Below are 15,437 nucleotides of genomic sequence, written 5' to 3' on the forward strand. Positions count from 1 at the left end.
ATTAAAATAAAACCAAAAACTGATTTTATATTATCCAAGTCCTCTTGCTTTTCTTCCCTTGTTTATTTCGACTGAAGAAGTGTGTCAGCACAGTGAACTTCTACATAAATATTTTCTGAGTTTATATGCAAAATGAAGAATTGCTAAACACGGAAGATACACCCAACAATAAAGATGCTGCTGCTTATTCACATTTTACATCACTTATGATCTTCTCCCACACAGTCTTGCCTATTTCCATGGAATGATGAGAACATCTATCAGGAAAGCTTCTATGAACTCAAAGTGCCTGGGACCGATGATACAGAGAGGACAGCAGGGCATCTGTTTAGAGAAACAGGATGAACCATCTTTCCCACTAGTGGTAACCATGGAAAGTCCTGTTGATTGAAAGATTTCTCACATGTTCCCTTAAACTATTAAGCTCTTGAGTCACAAAAGCATTCCACCTAACTTCCTTTTCTGAGACTTTTTTCTTATTCCAGTAAAGAAAAAAAATGAATGAATCTGCTGGAAACTATATTCCAGTGGGTTTTTTTTTCTTTAGTATTAGTTATTTTATTAGGTTTATGTAAGAAATTTAAAACACCAATTTGTGAGAATAAACTCCATTTGGGAGACAAAATGCAGAGCAGAGATAGCCCTGGAGCTGAGAAACACCTTTGGTTTTTGGCAGAATTTTCGAGTCCATGGCCTTCTGATTAGCCTGGAGCTGCTCGGTAAACTCTTATTTCTCCTCCTCTGTGAGGATCTTGTCTTCCTGGTGCCTGAGCTTAAGAAGTTGTTGTTCTTTGAAGTAAGCATGAGTGAGATGCTTTGGGCTTTTCACACTGCTGATGAAGGTGGTGATGACAAATTTCTGGTGTGTTCTATGCAGAGAAACTAGACTGAAGATCAGAGGTCCAGTCACAAGCAGCAGGTCACTATCCAGTTTCTTCAGGAAAATCACTCTCATTGCTGTAAGGATGGTCAAAATTGTCCTAAGACTGATTAACTAACTCAGAATTTTCTAACATGCTGACTGAAGAGATTTTTGTTATCTGGCCCACTAGCTTTCCCGGAACATCTTCAGGAGGATAATATTTAGATGTTTTGTTAAGTTTAATTACTCAAGTACCATCATTCTTGTCATTACCAACTGGAAAGAGTGCCTATGAATTTTATATATAATTTAGGAAAGAGAGTGAGAATTTACATAATTTAAATAACATGCCTAACTCTATCATGGAATTGTATGGCATAAAACTTTGAAGAACTTCTGTGCTGTGCTGTGCTTAGTCACTCAGTTGAATCCTGTGAAACTAGACACCTCTGAATACTAACCACTGTTTTAGATGGTCCAGGGGTGGCTGCAGGGTATGAAATTTTCTATTAAAAACAACTTCAGTGAAACAGGTAAGTCAATAGTAAAGGTGAGTGTAAAGTTTTGAGAGTTGATTCATTAATGTGCTGTACTTAGTTTCTAAGTCATGTCCAACTCTTTTTGAACCCAGACTGCAGCCCACCAGGCTCCTTCATCCCTGGGGATTCTCCAGGCAAGAATACTGGAGTGGGTCGCCATGCCCTTTTCCAGGGGATCTTCCCAACCCAGGGATAGAACCCATGTCTCCCGCCTTACAGTCAGATTCTTTACTGAGTCACCAGGGAAGTCATCAAATAACTTCTAGTTTGAGCTTGAAAAAAAAAAAGATACATGGGGCAGTAAGAAGGAAAAACGAAAATAGAACTCGCTTCCCCCAAAACCAGAGATTCCTGCTGAAAACTGCTAACTATCATTCTCATTATTCTTAATCTCATCAACCAATATTTACTTTATTTTGCGGTTTACACAGTGTATTTTGGATTGCACAAAGTAAGCCTATACATTAACAGGGAAGTTGGCAAACATTTTGTTCTTATGATGATACTGTTAAATCAGACAGGTTAAGTTTGTTGGCCAGGGTCAAATAACCAGTAAATGGCAGACTAAGACGTGCACCAATACTTCCTAACAGTTAAAATTACACTGAGATGATAAGAATTGAGTAATAGTTGAATGACTTGCCACAAGGGGGAATCCCTTTAATTTAGTGCCACTTTTATGAAATAATCGTAGCACAGGGGGAATGAAAAGCAAGGCAGAATGAGACAAACTTTCTAGAGACAGAATCCATTTCAAAAGAAAGATAAAAAGATTTCAGCAGCTACTTGTACAGTACTAGTCAAAACAAATGCACTTTTCCAACATGTCTCACTTTCTTTCCTCTGCAAAATATTGGTATGAGGTGACAGAGAAACTTGAAGAAAAAGTCTTCAATATGGATTGGTTCAATGAATGAGGGGTTAAAAACCTCAACAGAAAGAGGAAAAGACTAATAATTAAAGAATTTCAATGATTTATTGGGACTCATTCTTATAATCAGAGCAGCAAATGAATTGTCTAATGTATGGGTAGAGAAAGGATAATTTTAGGTTGCTAAATAGTCCAGGATTACAAATAACCAAGTTAACCCACTTCCTTGAACTCATTCATTTATTAATTACATTTCTAGCTAACTGAATAATCATCATCCAGAGAGCTTATAAAAATAAGTATTCCAGGCTTCCCTGGTGGCTCAGTGGTAAAGAATCCACCTGTCAATGTAGGAGACAGGGGTTTGACCCCTGATTGGGAAGATCCCACATGCCAAGGAGCAACTAAGCCTGTGGGCCACAACTATCGAGCCTGTGCTCTAGAGCCTGGGAGTTGCAACTACTGAGTCCATTTGCTCCAACTATTGAAGCACGCGTGCCCCAGAACCCATGCTCTGCAACAAAAGAAGAAGCCACTATAATGAGAAGCCCCGGGTGCTGTGACAACCTAGAGGGCTGGGATGGGGTGGGAGGTAGGAGGGAGGCACAAGAAGGAGGGGACATATGTATATCTATGGCTGATTCAAGTTGATTTTTGGCAGAAACCAACACAATATTGTAACTATCCTTCATAAAAATAAATAAATTAAGAAAAAAGTGGGGTGAGATCCAATAATCCACATTTTTAAGTTAGCACTTGAGATGATTGTGATGTGCTGCTATATTTGGCAACCACTTGACTCCACAGTACAATACTTGTACAGAAGTTACAAGACATTTTCAAATAATTTATTTTTGATAAAGCATTATTCAATTACTGTGACATTTCTGGGAGTTGTGGGAGTTAGAGGAACACTAAGTATCTGTCCATCTTGTGTCCCACACCCACTTCCTCACACAGACAAAACTAAATACATTTACCCCTGTGTCTGAATTCTCTATTCATTTCCACATCCTATCTATCCTGGACACTCTCTGTGTCCATAGAAAGCCCATCAATACTCTGGCCTTACAGCTTCTGGATCTCCTCAGTATCAGCAACTTCCATCATTATTCCACTGCTCTATAGACATTTGTGCTGCCTGGAATGGAAATAAACAACCCCAAAATTGCTTTCAGCAGCTCAATGTGAACCCCACCCTTCACAACCCTTTGAGCCTAGGGACTTTAGCCTCCAGCGCTAAAGGAGTCTGTAGTCAACCTTCATGCAAAGGCTCCGAGGTCCCTAATAACATAATGTCCAAGTTTGTACTCTGTTCTAATCTGTACTAGAATCAATGGAAAATGGCTTTCACAGCTAGAAGCACCACACTGATATGCAAATATCTATTGGGGGCAACACTAAACTATTATTAACGAAGCTAGCATTTTAGGATGGAAGAAACATTGTTAGAAATCCATTATTCTGAATCCTGGCTCTCTCAGGATTCTGATTCAGTAATTCTAGAATAGGATCCAGAATCTACATTTTTATATTGGGTTGGCCAAAAAGTTTGTTCAGGTTTTTTTCTGTACAACGTTACATAAAAACCCAAAGGAACTTTTTGCCAATCCAATACATTGTATACTGATCACATTCAAAGAAATCTTAACCTGAAGATTTAAAAGCAGATAATCTAGAGTAGATACTATAGATATAAGAAATACCTGAAAGTTTGACAAATAAACAGGAGAAAGTATGACAGATATCCTTTGAATAATAGGTTTTGAAAGATGTACCTAACTAGAGAGACTATAGGGAATAAAGTGAAGGACTTGAGAGAAGGCAGCTCACAACAGAAAAGGAGAGAAGGGGAATAAAGAAAACCTTAGTCTTCATGTAACAAGGCTCCTCAACACTGACTTTGCTTTCGGGCAGGAGTGCGTGGAGACGGAGTTTTGGGAAACAGTGTCTCCCAACTACAGATTAGTCTCTTTCACACACAGAGATGGACCAGGAGAGAAGGAAAGATGTCATAATATTCTCATGGAATGATACAAAGAACTCTGGCCAATATGCAAAGAACTAAGAGATAAAACAGAACTCAAACAAGATTTTCAACATAAAAGACCAAAGCTGGATAACTTCCATGTGTGTCTTTGCTATCTCTAGGTACTGAGAGAATTATGAATGCTTTCTCTGCCCCACTGTTATTGTTCACAATAATTCCCTGAAGTACTCTCATGTACCAAAGGGATCATATTCAGAATTAGAAAATGATTCAGTAATTTCATTTTAAGTCTTTTCCAAAAGTCTATTCAATTCCTAGACTCTTTGTACTTGCAAAAACTGAATTTGCCTACCAGATAAAATGTTTTTTCTTAGTTCTCTAAAACATTAGTTACTTTCCAATCAGAAGACAGAAACTACACAGTATTTGAAAGAGGGAAATTTTAGTATAAAGAAATAGCAACAATAGACTGAAGTAATAGGGAATTGATTAAAGGTCAGGGGGTGGGTATGTGGACTCTAAGGGATACTCAGTGCTGCCGAGGGAGAGTACTCAAGGAAAGGACAAACTTGGAGGGAAAGAATCCTTCCTCAAAGCCAGGACTCAGATCTCACTACAGAGGGTACAGTTGAATCCCACTGGCTGTTGGAAAAGTTGGCTAGGTTATTTCAACCCAACAGGGTTGCTGAGAAGCTACAAGTTTAGCTTGTTATTGACTCACTGGAAAGCCAGTTTGGGTTCTATCTGGGCTCATAGAAAGTCACTTGGAAGTAGCAGGGGTGTGAGAAAGGGTCACTGATGATTCACTGGGAAACAAGCTGGTGAATCCATAGCACTTGCTAGCTGCCCTTAGGAGTGCCATCAAACTTACTGCTGGAAACCACCCAAGATGGGGTTGGTGTGGAGGGAGGCTGGGGAGGTGCCACTTACTGTTTGATGCTAGAACACCACTGAAAAAAGCCTATTCACCCTTCAGGAGTTCAACTCAACGAGTACACCTGAACCTGGAAGAAGGCCACTCCTCTCCTCTATTGTCCCCTCAACACTCTGTATTACAGTGTTCAACCAGGCCCACTTTTATCACAGAGCAGAAGAAAAAAAAGGACGAATCTGGAGCTGAGGGGCAATAAACATAACTGGCCTATGTGCCTATTAACTAAATAAATATTTTTCTTTTCTAAAGGATATTTTTCAAATACATTAATATATTTATGGTGTGTGTATATACATATATATATATCCCTGGAGAAGGGAATGGCTACCCATATTAAACATACGGAAAAATATCATTTTCTTGAGAACTAAGTAAAGAAAATGTTATCTGATTCAGTAAAGGACAACTTTTTTACTTTCCTCAGTGTGTTCCAGTTTTTAATCTACCAAATACTGCGCTATCAGAAAACAAGTAGCTCCTATTAGTGACCATTTATGCCTGAGCCCCACTCAAATACAGAATAACTAGAAGTGGGATCCAGGTGTGGGTTTTTTTTTTTTTCTTCAAAAGCTTCCAGGTGATTATATGTTGTTAAGAACCAGTACTCATCATTTTATGCCAGAAATGTAGATATCAACCCAACACCTTTATTTCCTCATCCCCTGCCCTCAGCTAATACATCACTGAAAACCATATGATTTATTAATCTCTCCACATTATACCCACAATACTGCTGCTTCCTACTCCAGGTCCCCATCATCCCTTACATGGATTAATGTAACAGTCTCCTTGTGGCCTCCATCTTCTCTTGTCCATCTCTAAGCAATTCTACTAAGAAATGGATTTTGGCTGTAGTGTCCCTGCCACTTCAGACTCTTCTTTTACTTTTTTACCTGGCTTATTCCTATTTATCATATCAAGTTCTAGTTCAAAAATTAACTTTTCTTTCTCCAGAAAACCTCCCCAAATTCTTCAACTAGATTCATTTAGCCCAGCTCCTTTATTCATTACTATAGTATCTTAAATGTTTAACTTATTACATTATCATAATGAGTCAAATAATAATTTATGTAATTATTTGGTTAATTTTGACTTACTAGACTTGAAGGGTAAAACTGATGAGAATAATAATGATAAATGTAGAGAAAGAAAAAAGGTTCCAAGCATCTGGATCTATGCTTTTACATATAAATCATAATGAGAGCTAACAATGAACATTTAGTGTATTTAATTAGCACACTATCTACAATACCCCTTTTAAGCCTCACAACAGTTTTAACAAGTGCATGTATTCACTCATTCATCCAACAATCTGCAAAGTGCTACATGTGCAAAAATTTAAGACCACATTTCTTAAAATGTGCTAAGAGAATGTGAAACACAAGTTGACCTGGACACTTACTTAAAATGCAGATTTGGCTGCTTTATCTTGAAACTACTTCATTAGGCTCAGTGAGGATAGGGCCTGGGTATCCATGTCATTAATAAGTTCCACAGGTAATTAGTATTCAGCTTAAGTTTAATGAAGCCCTGTTCTAGGAAAAGATTAAAACAAAGGTGTTACACCATCCAGATTGAGGGCAGGAGAAGTGGGCAATAGAGGATGAGACAGCTGACTCAATAATGAAAGACAGAGAAGCCTGATGCGTGCTGCAGTCCATGGGGTCGCAAAGAGTCAGACACGACTTGGCAACTGAACAACAACATGTCATCTATATATAGACACTTGGACCCCCTTCCTATACCTACTGATTCCTATACCTACAATTTCCATTGGGTTGAGCCTAGCAAGTGTAATTATTTTAAATTCTACAAATGATTATGAAACTAGACAACTCTGAATACTAACCACTATTTTACATGGTCCACGGGTGGCTGCAGGATATGGAATTTTGTATTAAAAACAACTTCAGTGAAACAAGATAAAGCAATAGTAAAGATGAGTTAAAATTTTGAGAGTTCATTCATGAATGTGCTGTGCTTAGTCGCTCAGTCATGTCCGACTCTTTGCATCCCCATGGACTGTAGCCCACCAGGCTCCTTCGTCCATGGGGATTATTCAGGCAAGAATACTTAAGTGGGTTGTCATACCCTCTTCCAGAGGATCTTTCCAACCCAGGGATCAAACCCAGGTCTCCTGTATGGCAGGCCAATTCTTAACCATCTGAGACACTGGGGAAGCCCCAACTGCTTTGTTTTCTCAAAAGCTTGAAAAATACTCCCTAGTCTACCATAGGGAATACCAGTTTTGAACAAGTTATGAATCAGTGAATACTGCAATACCATCATCACCCTTACATTATGCACAGAGAGACGTGATACTGCCCAAGATAAACATGGTTCAAGAAGATTGATGTGGTCATTGTGGCCAAGGAACCATGGGACTCTCTGTAAGAGAGAATGTGGCTAAAACCTTAAGATACTAGACGGTTTCTTGGAACTGTGTCTATTTGCAATGGAAACCTGCCTAGTTACAGATATTTTTGAAGACTATTTAATCTCTCACAGTCTAGAGTAGAAATACTAAAGAGAAAAGGGGAAGTGAAATTATTTATTTATTCATTTACTAAACAATTTACACAGTGCTATATGCTTTGGCCACCTCATGCAAAGAGTTGACTCATTGGAAAAGATTCTGATGCTGGGAGGGACTAGGGGCAGGAGGAGAAGGGGACGACAGAGGATGAGATGGCTGGATGGCATCACCGACTCAATGGACGTGAGTTTGAGTAAACTCCGGGAGTTGGTGATGGACAGGGAGGCCTGGCGTGCTGCAATTCATGGGGTCGCAGAGCCGGACACGACTAAGCGACTGAACTGAACTGAACTGAACTGATATGCACAAAAGAATTAGGGCCACATTTCTCAAAGTGTGGTATGAGATTCTGACACACAAATTCACCAGGATCAGAGAGAAGTTTAATGAAAATGAATCAAAAAGTGTATTTTTAAAATGAAGATGACTTCTGAAACTTATCTGTAATCTTTTTTTCTGTTTGAATTAATAATAATCACAGCTAACATTTAACATTTATTATATATACTGAGGACTTTAACATACATAATCTCATTGAAGCTTCATAACAATTTCATGAGATAAATGCTATTATTCTTCATGCATTCATTCATTCATTCAACAAATGTTCAAAATATATTGACCACAACCACTCTAGTCAACATTGTCTAATGAATGGGAATGGAATTATGAAAAAATAGTCAAGTTCCCTGCTGCTGTAAAGACAAATAAAATATGCTTATTCAATAAATGTGCAAACTGAAGGCTCTGGGCACTGAGATTTAAACAGGTTATACAATGGTCTCAAGTTCAGAAGCAATAAGATGTAGAACCACAATCTGAACAACTAACAAGTTAATTGCAGGGCCACTGTGCCTTATATGTTCAAGTACCAAAACTAATTTAGGTCTAACTATGTGAAATTGCCATATTTATAGAGGAAAACATCAAATTTTGACTATTGCATATGCATCAATTTATACTCATATACTTTTCCATACATCTTAGTTCTTTTTCTCATTCTCAATAACTCTTCCTTCAGAGTTGTTTATGGCTGTTGATGACTCACACTGCAAATCTGAGAACTAAACCTGATTTAAGGAAATTTATATTACTAGAAATTTGACAGGCCAGACGGCACTGCAGTTTGATGATGACTTGGTCCTTTTGAATTGTGAAATGTGGTCTGCTGTAGCCAACTAAGGGAATGGAGATAGCCTCAAACAGTTTAAAAGCAATAAATGACTGTGTAGAGAAGACTTGTTTATTTACTGCTGGCTATTTTGCCTCATTCTCAACACAATATAGGTCAAATAATACCATATAGACTAAGATAAAGACCAATTCATGGCAGGTTTCTTGTACATGCTTGAAGTTTTCTGGTTTTCTTTTTGTTTTCAATGAGCATAGTCGACAACACAAAGTCAAGATATTTGGGACATATAACACAGTTCAGTATCAGGGATAACATGGCAATACTGTTCTCTGAATTAGAAGTAAAGTTATGTGTTTTGTGGGTCAAAATAACCTGTTAAGAGAATTCTAAAACATTTTAAAGGCCATTGTCTTCTAACAACTCAAAGAGTTCTCTAAATAAACATAATTATGTAAAAATATACATATAAACATTTACATTTCTCTTCAAATATTTACCTCTCCAGCTGAGGGTTTCTCAATCTTGTCACTATTAACATATTGGGTCAGGAAATTCTTTGCTGTGTGTGTGTCAGGGTGGGGAGCTGGTCTGTGTATTTTAGGACCGTCACAATATCCTTGGCCTCTGCCAATAATACTCTCTCAGATATAATAATGAAAATAGTCTCCAGATATTGCTGATTATATCAGGGGCAAAATTGCCCCCATTAGACAACTACTACTCTTGCTGCTGCTGCTGCTGCTGCAGACATAGAGATAGATAAACATAGGAGCATACTGTGATATGGAGACATGAATCTGTGTCTAGGTATGGAAATGGTGAAGACTGTCTTTGCGTGGGTCATAAGGTACAATGGTTAAGAATAGCCAGAATCACACTGTGAATAGCCAGAAGTTCACACTATGAACCTAACTTCTACCACATATTAGCTTTGAGATCTTTCAAACGATGGTAACAATAGGACTTCAAACATTCATGAACATTTAGAAAGAAAAGCATTTAAAGCACTTGACATATTGCTGAGCACTCAGTAAATACTCAGCAACTGTCAAGTCTTATTATCTTAGAAGATCCAGCTAACAACAACCCCGCTCTCTCTGTATTAAATATAGATACACATAAATATTATACAAGTATTTGCATATGCAGCTATACATGTATATACATATATGGAGAAGGAAATGGCAACCCACTCCAGTGTTCTTGCCTGGAAAATCCCAAGGACTGGGGAGCCTGGCGGGCTGCCCTCTATGGGGTCGCACAGAGTCGGACATGACTGAAGTGACTTAGCAGCAGCAGCATGGCATAGGCAAAATATAACAATGCCGTGTACTAGTGTGAGTTCTTGACTCTGCGCATATTGAGGGCAGAGGCCCAGAAAGAGAGTGAGCCACACTATAACGCAAAACAGATGTTAGTTTGTTAGATAAATTTTTTGGCAGATTTAAAAAAGAAGAGCTAAGTTAGCTTTATCTGGCATGTTTCAAGAATAAGGTAATCAAATGTTCTAATTAATAGGGTGTTAGTGTAAAAAACCAAACACGGACTATCCATTTAAAAACATTTAATATACTACAAAATCCATTTAACACTAAAACTTACTAATGTGATTAATTCATTTTTATTTCAACAATTATTTGTAAATAACTTACTCTTTTCTTAGCTCTCTGCTTAGTACTGGCTTATTTTTTGGTTAAATTTTAGGAACTTATAATTCTTTAAGACAGTACTTATAAATATTTTTTTCCCTTCAGAGGTGTGACAGATGTAAGAGTTTATACTAACTCCATATCATGATCTGAAGGTGTTTTGGAAAGTAATAATATTATTGACAATCATTTGTTTCCATTGTATTTGCCACTTTCTCATATAAATTTAAAATACAGAGTGTCACATAAGATATCTACCCCACTTCTCCACAAATTGAACTCTTAAGTCAAAAACTAAGAGGCTTTTTTGTAAATTTAAATGGTTTTCTTTCCTATCACTATAGGAACTTAGAAAATATCTAATTCTTCTCTTACATATCCTCAATAAAAACGAATTATGCCTCAGCATCTAGTAAGAGAAGCATTTATTTGTCAACAAAGTATCATATCTATGTCAATTGAGATGCTGAAAAAGTCTTCCTTATATTAAAGCAAAGCCTTTGTTGTTCAGTTGCTAAGCTGCAAAATCGTGTCCGACTCCTTACAACTTCATGGATTGCAGCATGCCAGGCTCCTCTGTCCTCCACTATCTCCTGGAATTTGTTCTAATTCATGTTCATTGAGTTGGACATGAAAGCCTACCTCAAAGTTGTACACAATATATTCATTATCTGATCACTACAAGCCATAGAACATAGGTTTTGAATTTTTCCATATAGCAATCCTATATACACTTGACAACAGCTCTTACATCTTCATACGTATATAATATATATATACACATATACATACATACTTATACAAATATACACACACATAAAGAGTATTTGTATCTATACAGATATACATGTATATACATATATACATGTATGCATGCATATAAATTCATATGTGTGTTTATTTATATGTGTATGCATATGTATATATCTATATACACACACAGAAACAGAAGCAAGAGAAAGTTATAAATAGGGCAAAACATAAACAATTTATAAATTTTGCACTAGTATTACAATACTTGGAAGTGTGAAACAATATCTAAATTGAAAGTTTTCTAAAAGTATTGTCATATGGGAAAATCTAAACTATTGTCTACTCTCAAAAAATCAAATTTTCTTATGCCAAGGACTTACTATGATATATTCATTATTTGGTAGCTACAAGAATGCACATAAAACATACAGTCATAAGGCTAGGAACTTTAAACTTACAAATACGCAACAATGAGTTATTTATAGTGATAGTTATATCAATGGCATTTTCTTCCCAACATTTTACTTCAAAGAGAAAAACATCTGAAGAAATGGTACTCTAGCGCACAGGGAATTTTTAGTTGAATAATTTTGTTTATACAAATACTTAGGAATGTGTCTATTTATCTGCCAAATGAATACAAAACATACAGCATTTATCAGTTTCAAGAACTCTAAACCAGATCTGTGAGAAAGTATTTCATTTTTAAACCTGAAACAAGAAGAAATTCAGCTAATTTGGGGTCAAAAATACATTTGCTGTATGTCCCTTAAGCCTCTGACAAATTATAAAATGCATTTCTACTTTTGTTTTTGGCTAGGTCATATTGTATATAGTGGTTTCATTTTTCTTCTGTGGTGTGTTATTCTTCCTTGTTTCCATTTCTGGTTTTTAAATGAAAACTCACAATCCTGCTGAGAACCCTCGCTTTCATACTGTTTTTGAAACCAGACTTTCATGATGAAGCCACAAACAACTCAGCAATAATGCACATTAAAGCAACATGCTATTTTTAATTCATATTTTTGGGATTTGGCAAAGAACCATAATAACTTGACAAGTTAGAGGCAGCCTAGCAGACAAAATCTAACCCTACATATGAACTCAGATTTCTCATCATCTCCCTACTCACTGAAGGGATAACTTTCTTTATCCCTTCCTTCCTTTCATCTTTTTTTTTTTTTTTCTTTCTTGAGTCTTTGAGGAAGTGGAAACTAAGACGTAGACCGAAGCTGGGCACTTCATGTTTCACAACCTTCGGGCGGAAGGAGAAAATAAATACTAATCAACTCTACAATCAGGAACTTTGTCATCTGAAGTCATAAGCAGACTTTGGCAATGTGGAGCCAAATGTGATGGTAGCAATGTGATTAGCCACCATCACAAATTCAAGAAAACCTTATGTATATCCACATACACCCCATTGGTTTAGAATTGGGCGAGTAACACCCCAGGTATTCCCCAGGTGGAAAGGGACACTCCCTTGGAAGGGGGTGAATTCCCACTGGATGTCCCCATTTCTGTTGGGGATCTCAGCTCACATTCCCTCCATGGGGAGCCCCATGGGTTTCTTAATTGCCTTCTTCAGGGTTAGGAACAAAATTGAGAACACTGCCAAGGTGGGGAAATCTAGAAAGCTCTTCATTGCTTAACAAAATAAAGGAGAAATTAAAAATTGAAAAATCTCTAGGATATTTCCATTTACAGCTTCTATCTCTTAATTCACACAAATGACAAGATTTAATTTGTGTTACACTGAAGAGACTCAGGAATTATCATCATGAAATTTTCACTGGATATCCTATAAGTATAGCCCAGTGGTTACCTGTGCCTGTCTGCTGTTCTTTAGATATATCTTCAGAAGTTGGTATTTTATTGATTGTACACATTTATAATAAGGAAGCATTTACATAGTAACAAGCTAGAAAAAAAATATATATATATACTTCCTCATACCATCACCACCAGAAAGTTTAACTGTTTTGTTTGTCATACTGTTTTTTAATTCAAACATAGTCTCTTTCAGGGTACAATGGAGAAAAGGTAGTCTTTTCAACAACTGATGTTGGAACAACTAATTGTACATCCAGACATAAAGACACACAAACACACACAAATGAATCTAGATACAGATATTATACCCTTCACAAAAATTAACTCAAAATATATCTTATCAGAACTGATTCAAATGCATTCTTTTTAATGGCTGAGTAATACTCCATTGTGTATATGTACCACAGCTTTCTTATCCATTCATCTGCTGATGGACATCTAGGTTGTTTCCATGTCCTGGCTATTATAAACAGTGCTGTGATGAACATTGGGGTACCTGTGTCTCTTTCAATTCTGGTTTCCTTGGTGTGTATGCCTAGCAGTGGGATTGCTGGGTCATAAGGCAGTTCTATTTGCAATTTTTTAAGGAATCTCCACACTGTTCTCCATAGTGGCTGTACTAGTTTGCATTCCCACCAACAGTGTAGGAGGGTTCCCTTTTCTCCACACCCTTATAAACCTAAATGTAAAACACAAAGCTACAGAACTCCTTAGAGATAACATAACAGAAAATCTAGATAATCTTGGGTTTGATGATGACTATTTAGACATAACACCAAAGGCATGATTCATGAAAGAAAGAATTGATAAGCTGAACTTCATAAAAATTCTAATTTTCTGCTCTGCAAAAGACAGGTTAACAGGATGAAAAAACAAGTCAAATGCTGGGGAAAAAATGTTTACAAAAAATCCATGTAAGTTATCTATATCTGCAAAAAATAAGCCATCCTAAAAGTTAGTTACATAGCTATGCTATTTTATTTCTTTCAATTCTATGGGTTGATTTTCTGATCCACTTAGTTTTCACTGGGATCATTCATGTAGCTACATTCAGCTGACAATTCAGTTAGGGCTAGGACATCCAAGATGTCTTCATTTACATCTTAGTAGTTGCTGCTGGCTTCAGCTAAGATCCCTCCTTTTCTCTTCTATTGGGCCTTTATCCTCAAGGGCCTCTTTCCACATCCCTTTCACATAGAGTATCTTCAACTTCTCTAGATGGTGACTGTCTTCTAAATGAATGAAAAAGTTCATTCCACAAGTTCTCTGAAGTACTAGGCTTAAAAGTTGCATCCTATAGGCCAAAATAAATCAAAAGGCCATAGTCAAGGAAAAAGTGTGTAGACTCTATCTTTTGATGTGTGAAGGGCCAAAGTCGCATAGCAAAAGAGTACACAGGACAGCAGGGCTTCTGTGATCATGGTGAGACACAATCTCCCAGGAACCTATAATATGTTTCCATTGAACTTATTTTAAACTTAGATTGTTTCTGAAATTTTAGATATTTGCAAATTATAATAAACAAGTGTCCTATGTAAGTTTCTTTACAAGTTGAAAATATAACTTTAAGTTCCAAATCTTTTTTATCAAAGGCCATATTATTAAATTACTAAAATCACACACACACAAAAGATACATATTCCATTTGTGTTCCCCAAATAAAGATCTTGATAATTTTTCAAGTGCTTCCAGCAGGGAGTGGGCATGGATTACATGTCCTGAAAAACTAGGTGTTTAATACACTAATAATAGTGACAATTATATGTAAACTATTATAGTTCAGAATTTGCCTTGACTACAGAGAAGCAATGGTAACTTCATTGATAAGGTCATTTAAACATAATAGGCATTCCTTTACTTGTTTGTTTTATTCTATATTCATGTGTTGCTAGCTATTTTTGCCCATTTATTTTCACTTAAATTTTTCAGGATGTAAGAAATACATTGATTTTAAGTGGTTTTATGTTAATATCTAAAAAGAGAACTCAAGAATGATGGACAATAAAGTTACTGTCTTACAGATCAAGAAGCCAGAGCTGGGTAAAGTACCACATCTCACCCCAGGCTTTTCATCTTCAACACAAATCAGGAAGGAAAGGGAGGCACTTACACTGTGAGTCTCAAAACCCAAACTAGTTTCATTCATATCATAGAGTAAAAGTTCTCAAAAGGACTCAGATTGGTAAATCTAAATCTAATGTATAGATAAAATCTTTTTTCCCCCCAAGATTACAAATTTTCCTGCCCTTACTGATATACATTTACTCAATCTTACTCTTATAAACATATTCCTTTAAAAATAGCCAACAACTTTTTACCAAAAGATGTCTAAACA

At 36.6% G+C, this 15,437-nt stretch overlaps 1 pseudogene; it reads right to left on the reverse strand.

Annotated features, from left to right (window-relative positions):
* Window positions 1-580: 580 nt before the first annotated feature.
* The window catches only part of LOC101119980 (large ribosomal subunit protein eL6-like), a 79,544-nt pseudogene continuing 64,687 nt past the window's right edge, over window positions 581-15,437 (reverse strand).

Source organism: Ovis aries, chromosome 4, assembly GCF_016772045.2.
Source record: "Ovis aries strain OAR_USU_Benz2616 breed Rambouillet chromosome 4, ARS-UI_Ramb_v3.0, whole genome shotgun sequence".
Lineage (NCBI taxonomy): Eukaryota > Metazoa > Chordata > Mammalia > Artiodactyla > Bovidae > Ovis > Ovis aries.